The sequence below is a fragment of the Pteropus vampyrus genome, unplaced genomic scaffold (assembly GCF_000151845.1).
Source record: "Pteropus vampyrus isolate Shadow unplaced genomic scaffold, Pvam_2.0 Scaffold89, whole genome shotgun sequence".
Classification (NCBI taxonomy): domain Eukaryota; kingdom Metazoa; phylum Chordata; class Mammalia; order Chiroptera; family Pteropodidae; genus Pteropus; species Pteropus vampyrus.
Genome location: NW_011888870.1, coordinates 3,023,403 through 3,034,380, shown reverse-complemented (window position 1 = coordinate 3,034,380; position 10,978 = coordinate 3,023,403). Strand labels below are relative to the sequence as shown.

Sequence of the window (10,978 nt, the reverse complement as noted above, 5' to 3'; positions counted from 1 at the left end):
CAGTCTATCCAACCTTAGAGAGAACCCTGTGGAAGCCTGAGCCTAACCGGGTACTATGAGGGAGGATTTGGAGTACAGGAGAAAATGGAATGAGAGGTCTCAGACTCCATTTGCCATTTAACTTAGGGAGAAATTAAATATTTCCATGGTGTGTGACTAGCTTTTTTTTTTCCAAGCATCATCCCCATAACAAGAAAGCACAGAGTGGATTTGTATTTAGGGCTGATCACTGTTTTGTCAACCTTCCATTTCTTATATGTAAAATGATGGTTGTAGTAATGATATGATGATGATGATGGCTAATAACAATAATGATGCTTTCTAGCTTCCGATACTTTGAAGATATCAAATAAGAACAAGCGACCACTTTACAAAATTTAAAGCTGTGGATAGCTGTTAGTTATTATTTTCCAACTGTGTGGAACCAACACTAAACCTGACGCTTAGCTGGGGTTGACAGAGTTTGGGCATGGAAGAGATGGTAAAAGGATAAGCAGTAATTGCCCTACTGGCTGCATACTTAATTTGGACCCACACCTTTATTTTGAAGGAATAGGGTTCTCGAAAGACTGGCCAGTAAGATGCTGAGCTGGGATGCAGAACCCAAGTCTGTCAGACACACAGCCAGGCTTTTCATTCTGTGATTTCCTACCCTTCACTACACCAAAAACTCACAGCAGAAATGATAGGGAGAAACGCCGTCCAGAGACACTCTGGATCCCGGATGGACAGGCCAAACAGCACAGCTAGAAATGCATTCCTGTGTGTGTGTGCATGTGCGTGTGCGTGTGTGTGTGTGTGTGTGTGTGTGTGTGTGTATGCGAACACACACACACACACAATCTGGAAAGTGAAATAAAAGGAGAGATACGCAGTGACCTAAAAGATAGTAATCATATGGGGAAAACAATCCCCTCTATGGGGTTTCTAGAGGAAATAACAAGAAAGACCCAAACCCTCTGGTATGGTGCAAGTTGGGAAAACACCAAAAAAAGCAGTTAATGCAGCTGTTCTTTACCATATTTTGTCATAAATCTTGTCCTGAGGCTGCTGCTGACATACTTCTTTTACTAATCTCTTCCTGCCTGTGCAGTGGAGCTGGCGAGTAGCCCACCTGAGCCTTCTCTGATAAATCCCGTAATCCTCACTTCTTGTGTGTGAGTCCCCAGCATCAGGAATGACCGATGCCTTAGGATTCTAGGTGAACACTGCTCTCATTTCCTTTTTTTTTTTTTAAATGGAATCAGGTTTCTGACGATGACAATCCAGTGTTTCATCATTTAGTGGGGTCGTATAAACAAGAGGGGCATGTCTGAAGTTAAGATAGGACATTCATTTCCATTTCTAGGAGGATAACTCTTCTGATGTTTCGAAACCTGTGTCTCTGGCCTTCTGACAGTTCTGTGAACTCAGGAAGACGAATGGAGTGTCTCTTTGAAAGTCATCCTAGTAGGTTATGCACAGGCGTGGGCCTGAAATTCCGAGACTGACTGAGTTCATCCGCTGCTGCATTAAGGTGCCAGGCAGAGAATAAGTCACTGAGAACCAATCGTCTTCAGCAATAATGTTCTCCGCCAAGTCTCATAACTAAAAGCTTTTAGATGCTGAAGATATAGTAACCACCAGAGACCCCTACCTACCTCTGACAGCTGGACTCTGCTTCCTCAATGGTCCATATGGCTATATTTTATTTTCTTCAAATCACTTCACTTTTTTGGATGGCAAAATGAAAAAAAAATATTAGTATCCCTTAATAGCTATGTAGGAGCCATATGGTTTCGTGACCCATCGCTCACTTTCTGATTATCCTGTCTCTGAGTGATCGTCTCACAAATGCCATCAGAATTCACCCTACTCTGTATCTCAGTACATATGGGAGCTTCTAACAGGGCCAGAAAGTGCCAGTAAATCCAAGAGAATTCCAAGAAGAGCTGCCAACATGATTTAAGGGTATTAAAAGTTGATTTATAAAGGAAGATGATCTCTCACTTAAGCCAACTATAGCAATGTGGAAAAGAGAGCACATGCATACACCTTAAGTTCAGATATGCTCCTATGTAGGCGGATTAAAAGCCATGCTAAGGGCAACTGAAAAATGTGAGCTCAGGAAAGAGAGAGTTCACCATTAGATACATCCTCTGTTAGTCTGTGGGATGCCAAGAACATTTCAAGGGCTGATGTCACCCAGGACTGAGGTGAGTTAACTCTGGTGAAAAGCGAGAATGTGAGACAAGGACATGGCTGTTTGTGTCTATGGACACTGAGCAGTGTCGAGCCTCACTTATCTGGAAAATGGGAATCATATCATCTGTCTTGCAGGATAAGAGTTAATGGAGGTAACACAGGGTTTGGCACTCACTAAGTGCTGAATACATGGCAGTAATTAGTGTTGACTCTCAATGGTGTCATCTTCCCTGCTTTGGACATGAAAAAGTTGCAGTCCAATAGGCCTGCCAGTCAAATTAAGATCCTTCATTTTTCCTGAGCCCCCATTTAGGAACCAAACATGTACAACACATCGGCAACAAACTGGCTTGAGAATTTAGTAATTTCATGTGACAGACCTACCACAATTTTATTTTTACACCCTCTTTTCTCAGTAATCATAAGATGCCAACTGTATCTTTTTGTGGCTTTCAACTTGAAAAGCAAGTGCAGGACTTGAGAAACAGAAGGCTCTCTATATTTTACTTCTAAGCACCTATACCAGACAAATCCTGAAGGTACCGAAAGCTTTTTGAAAAATATTCTCAGATTCATGGGCTGAAAACAAACTAAAAAAAAAAAAAAGCAAAAAATTTTAAATGCTTCATGATTCTAACTTTGTAGTTCTCAAGTTCAATGATAAAAGAAACCATGATAATAGTGCTAGGTAATGGTTTGAGTTTTACGAGTTAGTCACTATTTTTGTTGCTTTTTCTGTCATTTCTCATGTCATTTAATCCTTATAAAAGCCTCATGTGACTTAGGCTTCAGTTGAATTCTCTATGATTCCATAGTAAGTAATTTTGAGCTACAACTCGACTCCAAGCAGCCTGACAGCAGAGCCCATGTTTTTGAACCATAATGCAGTACTGGCTCCCAAAACTTAAGGGTGATTTCCACATAAATATGCAACACGCGCTCACTTCCCTCACCTACAATGCTGCATTCTTGGTCCGAACCAGTTCTATCACTTGCTTCAATTTCTGAAACAAGCTCCTAAACAGAATCTCTTCATTCTACCCGTTACTCCAGGCTATTCTCAACTAGAGCAGTTCTGTTAAAAAATGAACCTTGCTTGTGTCATTCCCTGTTTAAAACCTTCTATTAAATCCCCATCTCTCTCAGAATAAAAGCCTACATATATGGCCTATGATGACCTGCCAGGCCTTACAAATCTGCCTGTTGCTACCTTTTCCCCTATGAATTATCTGATCTCATCGCAATTCTTTTCTATTCCTCATTCACTGTGTTCAACTACTGTGTGTCCTTGCCCTTTTCCGAACGCAGCAGGGCCACTACACTGGTCACTTCCTCTTCCCAGACCACAATCCACCCAGATGGGCACAAGGCCCCCGCCCCGCTCACCAACTCAGGATGTGTCAACTTTCACTACTCTTTTAAAACTGCAAAATGCCTGCTTCTCCCAGACTTCCTATGTTTCTTCTTTCTTTATTTCCTCCACATAATGGCCTTCGTATGTTGCTTAATATTGTTTTAAACTTTTATTTGTTTTATTTTTTATTACTAGTTTCAAGTATATAGTACATTGCTAAGACATTTATATAGTTTATAAAACGATCCCCTTAATTGCTCTTTCTCTCCTCTGGCTCTCCACCAAGCCATTACATTAATGCTAACTGCATTCCCTATGTCATGCTCCCCAACCCCCTGACCGTCTATCAACTACTAATTTGTCCTTCTTTAACCCTTCACCCCATTCTCCCAGCCCCTAAACCTTCCTCCCTTCTGGCAGTCACCAGATTGTCCTCTATATTTGTGAGTCTATTTTTGATTAGTTTGTTCTTTTTCTTCCTTAGATTATAAGTGCCTATAAGTGAAATCATATGATATTCATCTTTCTCTGACTTATTTCACTCAGCATAATAACCTCTAAGTCCATCCATGTCATTGCAAATGGTAGGATTTCATTTTTTTAATAGCTGAGTAAAATTCCATTGTGTATATGACACATAACTTCTTTATTCAATCGTCTTTTAATGGGTATTTAAGCTGCTTCCATATCTTGGCTATTGTAAATCGTGCTGCCATGAACTCAGGGATGAATAGATCTTTACAAATTATTGTTTTGGTTTTCTTTGGATAAACACCATAAGTACAACTGCTGGGTCAAAGGTATATCCATTTTTAATTTTTTGAGAAACCTCCAGACTATTTTCTATAGTGGCTGTACCAATTTGCAATCCCGCCAACAGTGTATGAGGGTTCCCTTTTCTCCACATTCTTGCCAGCACTTGTTCTTTGATTTATTGATGATAGCCATTCTGACAGGTGTCAGGTGATATCTCATTGTGGTTTTAATTTGCATTTCTCTGATGATTAGTGACCTTGGACATCTTTTCATATGTCTATTGGCCGTCTGTATTTCCTCTTTGAAGAAATATCTGTTCATGTCTTCTGCCTATTTTTTATTTGAATTGTTTTTTGTTGTTGTTGAGTTGTATGAGTTTTTAAATATATTTTGGATATTAACTGCTTATCAGATGTATCACAAGTGATATTTTAAGTGACATCTGTCAATCTATAGAGAATCTTAATTCACTGAGAAATCCTTTCTATTAAGTATTCTTCCAAGTCGATGTGAATCTATTAGCACTAATCTATCACTTAAGTTGGATAATATTTTTAAATATTACTCAAATAATATTCGTTCTTGGTAATTTTTTTTTCATTTCAGCAGTCCTTTATCATTAGGAATAGGCAGGAGGGTAGACAACAAATATAGACTAGAAAAATAAATTCATGATTCAACTGTAACTTCCAAAAATTAGTTATATTTTTTTCAAAGGCACAGCCTATACAAGAGATTTAGAGTCTCAGACCTTTAGTTTGGGAATAATTAGATATGAGAAATAGGGAAATGGCTTTTGTTTTGATTTTTTTTAAGTCTCCATATATCAGTAGACTCAGAAAGTAGGATAAGCATTGAGTGGGTAAGAGTACAGAAGAGAGAGACAGACAGACAGACACACAGACAGACACACAGACAGACAGGCATTTTGACCTGGAGGGAGGAATCCTGAAAATTAGGACAGCAACATGGTTAGATATAAGTATGGTCTCTGACACAGCCAGTCCTGTACTCTTTAGTTGTGGGAAAAGCAGAAGGTTTGATGATCTCTGGGCAGGAGGGATGCACCTGTTTTATTTCTGGAACATGGAAGAATGCAGTCTTTCGGTATCTCACATCAATATGGGACAGCCCTATGGTGCAAAGAAGATGTGGAAGTTCCCCCTGTCCTAGTGTAGGACGCAGATGGTTCCTAAGGGCATTGGTTGGTTGGTTATTAGGAAAAAAGTGAACTGACTGTGGAGGAGTTAAGGGAGATGGTCCAAGCTAGAGATTAAATGGCAGTTACAGCCAGTCTGGGGGAAAATGTTACACAAGTAAGCCTAGTCTACCAGGAAAGGGATCTCAATATATAACTCACAAAAGGAAACAGAAGATCATTTATCTCATCTACAATTGCATCAGTGTCAGAATCAACACAAAAGACCAAAAGGTGACGTTCTTCAGTGGAAGTCTGCAAGAACCTGAGGTTACACCTTGACCTGATGCCTTTTCTCTGCTTCACCATGTTACATGTGGGCCTTGAACTCATAGTCCTACTGAACCCAGGTGAAAGAGAAAAAGAAGGGGTAAAGAAAAACACTGGAAGAGTTAATATCTTCTCTAGAGAGTTGGATTTATCCTATAAGCAATAGACTTAAAGCAGAAGTGAGTGAGATAAATTCAAGTGGCATATGAGTATTCCTTCCTTAAGCAGAAATGGGTCCGGTGAGCAAGCAATATTCAGTTATAGAAAAATAAATTTATGTTTTTACCCACCTGAGTCACAGTATATCAATTTTAATCCACTCTATACATTAGGCCACTGATTTATCAGTGCTGAGTTTTACAGTAAAATAAAATTTTAGAAAGTTACCAAATGGCTAAGTATAGGGCAGAAATCATGAGGAAAAAAAAACTTATCTCTCATCCAAGGAGGCATGGTAGAAGTGATTCAGCTAAAATAGTATAAAGCCAAATAGGAAAAATAGCAAGTGCCCTTCTTATAATAAACCGTATAACCCCAACATAGTTATTTCCGAATGGTGTGTAGGATTCAATTTGCATAAAGACCCATGAAAAAAGGCATACTGCATAACTTGCCCAGAAATTCTTCTCTTGTATTTATGAAACTCTCACTTCCTAGTCCCCATTTCTATCCAGCTAGAAAGAGCCATCTCCATTATACTCACATTTGCTAATAGATGAATTACAACTTATCCAGTGTTTGCAATCACCTTAAATACAGAAAATATATAGCTAAGTTATTGTTGTTTTGCAGAAGCAGAAAGAGATGAAGTTCTTTTTCACCCACATTTAATGAGGAATAAGATCTTGAAGGCTTTGTGTTTTGCTTTAATACGTGTTAAAAGGTCAAAGGGACTGGCTATGATGTAAGCCAGATAACTAGATTCATGTCATGTTTACTGTTGGTATGACTTTCAACTTCTTAAATGCTTTCATTTTTTCACCTATAAATGGTTAAATAGGTAACATAGAGATTATGTACTTAAAGACTGAGCTTTAACACACAGCTTACCACATCATATATACTCAGTAAAGGTTTGCTAAAATTATCTATATTTTTAAAGGCCAAATTTCTAACATAACCAATCAGAAACTCATTCTTAACCCAAGATTCTGTCCGTGAACCTCCTTCCCACTCAGATTCCCTGTGAAATCTATCATCTCACTTTCCCCATTCCCTTTTCTATGCTATCCTAACACTAATTTTCCTCAAGGTCCCCATACTGTATTAAAAAGAAATGCATATACTTTTAAGAGAATAACTTCTCTTGGTATTCGGATCTTTGCTCAAAGACACGGAAATATGCACTCACTCTTACCATATCCACTTGTGAATAGTGTAAAGTTTCGGAAAATGGCTGGTCAGTGTTAGGACTTAGTCTTCAATTAAGAAATTGAATAAAATCCTCAGTGCTCAGGGAGTTGGAACTCATGAACCTAGTACAATTTATACTTTATTTTAAACAAATGAACCAGAAATGGAAAACTTAAACAATATTTCTAGAATCAGAAACTTTTTGACTTGGTTCGATTCCTCTGTTCCATGCCTTTAAGCACATCATTTGTTTATTCTGGGCCTAAATTTCCTTATTTGAAAAATGAAGGCAAAAAAAAAAAAAGCTGGCTGTATAATCCCCATTTGTCCCTGCAGATCCTTTCCCACCCTCCTTCCCCATATTGTCTGACACAGGATGCTGACTGACCCTTGGGGCTGCCTTGGCAATGGGAGAAACTGGCAGGGGTTCTAAGGCTGGAAAGAGACAGAGACCAAAGTATTTATCCCTCCCCACTTCCATCCACCTCTCTCCAAAGTCATATTCCTCTATCTGTTCCTGCAACTCTCCCCCTCTGGGCCTCCCCCACAGCTATGGGTCCCTCTCCATTCTGGTCACCACATTCTCTTTGCCTCTTCAGGACTAGAGGTGATAGTTGCCTGCTGTTGCTACTACCTGTGTGCTTTCTCTATTGCTTATTGGTTTCTTTTAACTCTGACAATAACACCTGAAAAGTCCCTTTATTAAACTTTCCTTTATTTCCATTTAAGTGTGCCATCTCTTTGCTTTTAGGATCAACTCATACAAAAGCCTACCTCATTGAAACATTGTAAAAATGACATGAGATAAGTTAAAATGTCCCATTCTATGCCTGTTTCAGAGTAAGGTGATCAGTGAATATTTGCTGAATCTTACATAAGAAACAGCATTTTCTTCTGCAAAGCACTATTGTGATAGGAGTCTTCCCTATGCAGGTCATGTCTTAGTTATATGTATGTAGACAATCACTAGATAAGCTGCAGAGTAGCTGATTTTTATAATATCGGTCTTTTAATTTCTGGCATGCCATCCAGATTATTCATTATATTAGACTACTACTGGCAGGTGGTTATGATATCTCTCATTAGACCTTTCTTTGCCAACTTGTCTATATTTAGTTCTTTTTGTCTTTCCTCCCAAGTCAATCCACCCTAGCTCCTTAATCCTATGGTTATTCTCTGAACATCTAGAAAGTCATTCAGCAAATAATGAAGGGCCCTGAAACAATTATTGTCTTCCAGGAGCTGTTTGCCATACAAAATATCTAGTCAATTTTCCTAATGCAATCTGGTGAGCTGACCCTATGGACTAGATCAATAATTGTATGTTTTGTTCTGTTCTGTTTTATTTTTCCATGAAATACTGAGGCTATCTTCACCTTATAAAAGACCTGGCATATTGAGAGTGTATCATATGGCAAGGAAATTCATCAAATTGGGAAATTTACTATTCTCTGCTTGGGCTCACCTACCCACCTTGATCGTAGAGATGATACCATTTTATTCACAATGAGGGAATTTAACTAATGCTTAGTGGCATAACTCTCAACACTTTTAGAATGGCTTTTTCCTGAAACTGAAATCAGTTCCTTGGAGATATCAATATGAAACTCTATATAGACAACAATTAGAATGATTTTTGATAACCTTTACACATGTATTCTTTCTCCCATGTGGTCTTCATACACTACCCTTGAAAAGCATGTATTCTAGTTCTAAAAATAAAAAAATAAAAAACTGAGAGGTGTCAAGTGTTAGGCTCAAGATCACTAAGTGCATGGCAGAGACAGGGCTAGAACTCAGATCTTTTGACCGTAAATTTCATTCTTCTTCGCTCAGTAGCTATTCATGAAAGATCAACCATGTGTGAGGTACTAAATTAGGCCTGGTATGAGCTTCTGCGCACACACAAAAATAAGACATAATGTCCATTCCATTAAAGAAGTTTCAGTTGCCTTGAAAAAAATCTATACTAGAGGCACATCCAAAGGTCTATGGATCTCCAGAGGAAGTAGAGAAAAAAGACTACACAGAGGAGTTATAAATGGGTCCAGTCTTGATTGGTAGATACAAATTCCTCAGAGGCAACTTGATAAAATATTTTTTCTTTGTCTATTAACTACATGCTACATAATGTATATATTTCAACTCATGCTCAAATCCCATCTGCTTTTGACTGAGAATTTATTTTTAAGGGAGGAACTACCAGAAAATACAAAATTCCACATTTCCATCTCCTAAAATGTGACTCTTTCCATAAGCATGTCCAAACACTGAGCCCTTAATCAGTAGTTAAACTGTATTATCTAAATTTAAGAAAGTCTATACACTATGTAATATGGTAGCCAGTTGCCACATGTGGCTATCTAAGTTTAAATTAGGTAAAATTAAAATTAAACTAAATTAAAATTCAGTTTCTCAGTAACCCTAGTCACATTTAAGCTGCAAATAGCCACATGTGGCTAGTGGGTACCATACTGAACAGAGCAGGTATAGAACATTGCTACCACATTGGAAAGTTCTATTTAACGGTCCTGGTATATGTTTGAAATACATTTTGCTTAAAATTGCTGAACCAAGGAAACATAAGCTCATGTAATTCAACCAAAAAAATAGAAAATCATTAAGACATTATAATTGAAATTAATCTAGATTCATTCATTCATTGTTTTGTATAGATTTAACAAATATGTATTAAGTGCCTAACATACGCCAGACATTGTACTTGTAGTAGAAGATGTTATGAGCAAAAGAGACGTGATTCCTGACTTCATTCATATGAAAACCTAGAGGGAATACTGACAATAAAATACGTAATTTTAGTAGAATGTGATTGAATATTTATTCCCACCTCAAATTTTTTTGCAATCACAACAAATGACAACTCTATTACATTTGCACATGCAAAGAGGATCAGACATGTTTGTCTCCTGAGAGTTTGCTATCTTTCTGAGCTACATAAAACCCCCTGCTAACTAAAGGAAAGTTTCTGTACGTTTCTGTAAATTTCTATATGTTTTTGAGGTGTGAGTTTATTAACAAGCACTTAAGTATTTTTACCTCACATAGAGTCAAATGAGAGTTTTTCACACACAGGTGCATTTTGTAAAATGTGATAATAGGTAAGTAAATATTATTTTAGGCAGGCTTTATGATAGAGTCAAAACTATCTTGTGTCTAGGGAAACAAGAGAATCAGCATTTAATGAGAATCTCAAAAAAAAATAAAAAGCTTGAAAATCAGCCTTTGGTTGGATTAGTTGAAGTAATTTTGGTTGGTGGAGGAATAGTTTATTTTTAAGCTATTCATGCTGAATGTCACTCAAAGGAGCGAGTACTAGTTCTAACTCACAGCTTTGGTGGTTAGTGGCTGGATCTTAATAATTCAATCCTGGCATTATTTTAAGACCTAACTCCTACAGAGGATTCAGGAGAAAGAGCAAGGAAATACCCGTATAAGAACAGAAGTTTATTTGCCAAGATTCTTAATGTTGCTTCAAAATTCTCCCTCCTTAAAGGAAACACTAATTCTTTCTGCTGAAAAATAATGCACACATCTTCTTGAATGAAAAAATAATAACCTCAAATTTAAGAATGTTAAATAAAATGTTTCCAAAAACAAGTCTTCCACAGACTAAATGTGTGTTGGGGGTGGGAGGGGGAAGTAGACTCGATATTCTTTAAAATAAAAATAATTTAAATCTTTAAGCATGACATTCTCCAGTTAACTTCAATTTCCATCATGCCCTATCAACTCGCAATGAACCCCATATCTGCACATATGTAACCTACCTGTTCCCTTTAGTCTTTGGAGTATGAGATTCTTCATTTGTAATGACTCTACCTATTGTCTTTTCTTCTTTGCTA

The 10,978-nt window shown here is 37.7% G+C and overlaps 1 protein-coding gene across 5 annotated transcripts in view; it reads right to left on the bottom strand.

The window, feature by feature from the left end:
• The window catches only part of SORCS1 (sortilin related VPS10 domain containing receptor 1), a 482,842-nt gene that overhangs the window by 427,117 nt on the left and 44,747 nt on the right, over nt 1-10,978 (bottom strand). The gene's annotated exons all lie outside the window — the stretch shown is intronic.